Source organism: Limulus polyphemus, unplaced genomic scaffold (genome assembly GCF_000517525.1).
Source record: "Limulus polyphemus unplaced genomic scaffold, Limulus_polyphemus-2.1.2 Scaffold808, whole genome shotgun sequence".
Taxonomy (NCBI): Eukaryota; Metazoa; Arthropoda; class Merostomata; order Xiphosura; family Limulidae; genus Limulus; species Limulus polyphemus.
In genome coordinates, this window is record NW_013666418.1 from 278,555 (window position 1) to 284,013 (window position 5,459).

Consider the following 5,459-nt stretch of genomic DNA (forward strand, 5'->3'; position numbering starts at 1 on the left):
TAGGGTTAAGGTTCTGAAGAAGGAAAAAAAAGTTATATCTCATCGAAGGGTTAAAAAAGAATACCGAAAGTATAAATACCTTCAACCGATTTTTATAATACAGCCTAAAAAAAATTAACATATTTTAAATTACTAAGTTACGTCGTACCCAATAGAATATTTTAGCACCGACCAAAGCACAGACTCTTCCCCTCTATTGCTCAATCCCCGCCGCAACATATTTGTCGGCACTCGGTCCAGGTAATGTGTCGCTACCCCTAATTCCAAACTACCTACCAACCACAGGAAGGAAATTAGCCGTCGGTAATCACTTTTACTTTTTGTATTATATAATTATCGCTGTTTACTATTATTTATCGTTTGTTTGTTTAACGTTTTAATACCAAGTTCCCAATGTAAATAACAGCGGTTAATAGTAAGTTCAAGCAGAGATACATTCTATACAATATCTGATAATGGTAACACGTTTTCAATGTTACTCGCTTCTACTAACAAGTCTAATCACAAGACTCGCTGTAACAATGTCTTGTTTTAAGGATTTAAATTACGAAGAATTACAGTTACGACGTTCAAATAACAAATTAATTTTCCGGTAAATTAATCACCGCGGGAGGAACAGTCACAAAAGCTAATATTTTGTGAAACAGATCACGTAAGTTTCATATAGTGTAACAACCCATCCGTAAAAACATACAGATTGTAACAGGAGCTATTCACATTATTGTATCTATGCGACTATCTCAGGTTCCCTGGGCGTATTGAATGCATCATAAGTAACTGTTTAGATTACTTTCACAATTCAAACTATGGCTAAGTCATAATTATAATTACCACCATGAGTGAATCACAACCCAGAACACGCCAGCGGAATGAAACCACATTAATATCATTTATTAAAGTTACTGGAAGCCACCACAACGTGTGAAATGATTTAGATCTAAATGGTTTTTTATAACAGACATGTACAGATACAACTATTACGTGATACATACAAACAATGTAGTTGCTTAAAATAAACTTAAGGGTATTAACATTTTGTTTCTGATATCTAGTCACCCTTGCATAGTTAGATATTCGTGTGTCGTAGTGTAACCTTGTGTAATTATATACCATTTGTGTAGTTATATACAGTAGCGTAGTTATATACCATTTGTGTAGTTATATATCCTTGTGTAGTTATATACAGTTGCGTAGTTATATGGCATTTGTGTAGTTATATATCCTTGTGTAGTTATATACAGTAGCGTAGTTATATACCATTTGTGTAGTTATATACAGTTGCGTAGTTATATACCATTTGTGTAGTTATATACAGTTGCGTAGTTATATACCATTTGTGTAGTTATATACAGTTGCGTAGTTATATGGCATTTGTGTAGTTATATACAGTAGCGTAGTTATATACCATTTGTGTAGTTATATACAGTTGCGTAGTTATATGGCATTTGTGTAGTTATATATCCTTGTGTAGTTATATACAGTTGCGTAGTTATATACCGTTGTGTAGGTATGTACCATTTGTGTAGTTATATACTATTTATGTATTTATATACTATTGTGTAGGTATATACCCTTGTATAGTTAAATATCCGTGAGGAGTTATATAACTATGCTGTGTGATATACCCTTGTGTAGTTATATACCCTTGTATAGCTAGATATCCGTGAGGAGTTATATAACCATGTTGTGTGATATACCCTTGTGTAGTTATATACCCTAGTATAGCTAGATATCAGTGAGGAGTTATATAACCATTTTGTATGATATACTCTTGTGTAGTTATATACCCTTGTATAGTTAAATATCCGTGAGGAGTTATATAACCATGTTGTGTGATATACCGTTGTGTAGGTATATACTATTTATGTAGTTATATACTCTTGTGTAGGTATATACCCTAGTATAGCTAGATATCCGTGAGGAGTTATATAACCATGTTGTATGATATACTCTTGTGTAGTTAGTTTATTTGTTGTTTATGTGTAGACAACTTCTGCGTAATATTATTCAATATTTCTAAAACAATCAGATTAGTTTCTTTACATAATTGTCTTTTAGATTATCGTTAGCTGACGGTGAAGATTATAACATAAAACAGTAATGTTAACATATTACACAAATACATCTTATTAACCCGATTCCAAAAATATGTTCATATTATTTTTGTTTATCGAAGACAGGATATTTAATATGTTTCTCAGTACAGAACTGTCTGCACTCGAAGCTTCCGTTTCCTGCCATCTTACCTATATTACAGCCTGTTTTCAGCTTGCTTATATTTGTCAACAGTACTATCTGACGGTAGCTTAAACTAGCCAACAATGTTGTGTTTCGTTTTTTGTTGTTGGTATTATTCGTAATAAACTGGAACTACCCCATCTGTTATAATTATTTCTTTACTTCGCCTATTCTGTTAATCATAAAATAAAACTTAAATCCACAATAACGTAACAACACCAAATTTATATATTAGATTCGACACTAATATATAGCAGTCACAAGAAAGTGTTGAAACTTGTATCCATATAAATTTGGTGTTATTGTGGACCTAATCTTTAGTTCAGATTACTTTACATACTATTGTATATTTACCTACCATTAGTTAATCGCTTTCAATGAAAAATATGATCTATTAAAAAGCTACTAAGATCATTTAGATATTTAAAGAGTCAAGAAATATCATGACTTTGTTCTACAGAACATTTATAAATTCTAAACACATATGGGCGTTTCTTAACGGGCATCCCAACGTTTTCCCAATAGACTATAAGTTCTACCTTCGGAGGCTGTCTCTGTTTCCTCCCCAATTTAGGGTGGTTTTTCCCTCAGGAGATATTCTAAGCGTCTCACCAATAGAGGGCGATTTTTCCTCAGGAGTTATTCCAGTGGCTCCCCCAAAAGTAAAAAGAGTATTCCTCAGAAGGTGCTCTAATATTTCCCCAGTAGAGGGCGTGTTTTTCCAAGGGGATTGTCTTAGAGGGATAATTTAATTGGAGACCAAAACACTTTGCAAAAACATATATAATGTCCCCCAACAAGTGAATGATTTTTTTTATAACAGTTTTATTACAAAGAACGTTTTTTCTTCTTCTTGATAAATAAACTATTAATAAAATACTTCCCAAATCCACGTGTATATTTTCAAAAGACATCGAACTGTTCTAGTAGTTAATAGTCCACCAGAAAATTATAAACAGTAGGATAAACCATTAATGGGTGTTCAATGAAGCAATATGTCAACGAAACGATAAATTTTGTGTTTATTTCCTATTATTCTAACTTGATAATACGTAGCATATCTATGTCATGCAGTATATCTATTGTTATAGAGCTAAACACAAACGACCGAAACTAGCTGGTGAATATGATACAAATGCTGATATCTTTAAACGAAATAACCCCAAAAAAAGGGAACTGCAAATGTCGGTCCATAAAAGAAAACAGCGAGAGACAGAGAGTGCATTAGTAGGCTCTTTTAGAAAAAAAATTTATGTATATATTTTATCTTTCAAAAGTCAGGAGTGATTGAAACTTTTAAAGTAGCGTTAACCGGTCCTTCAGTAGAGTGAAAATTGATTTATTTTTACTCTTGTGTACACCAGTGCAGAGGGTGAAGAGCCTTAAGAGTGTTAAAAGTATATCCCACGATAGAACGTTCGAAAATAGATAAACAACAAGTGGATACAGACGAACATTTCTCTTTTTTGTTTGAATAAAATTCACTAAATTTACAAACATAATCTTATTCATTTGATACATCTACAAAAAAACAAAAAACGTTTTCTTATTGCAGTTATGAGACTATGTATTTGTGGCTATGATAACGATTTTTATGTATTTGTGGCTATAATAACGATTTTTATGTATTTGTGGCTATGATAACGAATTTTGTATTTGTGGCTATGATAACGATTTTTATGTATTTGTGGCTATAATAACGATTTTTATGTATTTGTGGCTATAATAACGATTTTTATGTATTTGTGGCTATAATAACGATTTTTACGTATTTGTGGCTATGATAACGATTTTTATGTATTTGTGGCTATGATAACGATTTTTATGTATTTGTGGCTATGATAACGATTTTTATGTATTTTTTATCCTCTATTTTATCTTTTTTTTACATAAATCTACAGCCACTGGAAATTGAATCGCGCATGCTCCATTATATTTTTTCACGAAAGTGATCCGTATTGCTTCAAATGTTACAAGTATTAATATAATGAAATCATTAAATGGCGTTTTCTTAACTTCCTCTCCTTAACTTACCATTACTTCCGTGTTTCTATGTCATTTCGACAGTTTAATCGTTATTTAGTTCAACTTAGTTTTTGGCCAAGATGAACTAAATTACGCAAAGTGAGTTTTAACTGACATAGTTTCTGACATCACACATGCGTGTATTTGTCAGTTAGATTCGCAAAATGTCGCTGTATTGGAACTGCTCTTGAGTTATTTCAAGCCTTCAGAGCAAAAACTCGTAATGTCAAAGAAAATATAAATGATGCAATATTTCCTAACCAGCTGGAGTACTCGTCCTCTGGACGGAAGTTATACAAATCCATGATTAATCAAAGGTTATCTTAGCACATGAAAAGTTGTTCCCTTATATTTAATTGCAAAAAAAAAACACACGCAAAAACGTCCATAAAACTGCAAAATACAACATTTGAAACCTCAAATTTGATGTATCTCCCCATGAACCCAACAAACCTTCATGCCAAATTTGTTGAAAATCCATCAACAGTAGGTGAGGTAGTGGTAAAAAACGCCCATAAAAACCGCAAAATGCAAACTGTTGTACTGTCTGTTGTCTATATAAATATAATTGTACTGTCTGTTGTCTATATAAATATAATTGTACCGTCTGTTGTCTATATAAATATAATTGTACTGTCTGTTGTCTATATAAATATAATAGTACTGTGTGTTGTCTATATAAATATAATTGTACTGTCTTTTGTCTATATAAATATAATAGTGCTGTCTGTTGTCTATATAAATATAATTGTACGGTCTGTTGTCTGTCCATATAACTACTTCGCGAGGTGTGGATGGATCTTCACCAAATTTTTTATGGAAGATCATTAGGTCCATACGTGGGTACATACAAATTTTCAGTTTTGCATTTTGCGTTTTGCTGTTTCTACCACAACCTCACCTCCTGTGGATGGATCTTCACGAAATTTGGCATGAAGGTTTGTTGGGTTCATAAGGAGATACATACACATTTTTTATATTTATATAGACAACAGACAGTACAATTATATTTATATAGACAACAGACAGTACAATTATATTTATATAGACAACAGACAGTACAATTATATTTATATAGACAACAGACAGTACAATTATATCTATATAGACAACAGACAGTACAATTATATTTATATAGACAACAGACAGTACAATTATATTTATATAGACAACAGACAGTACTATTATATTACTAT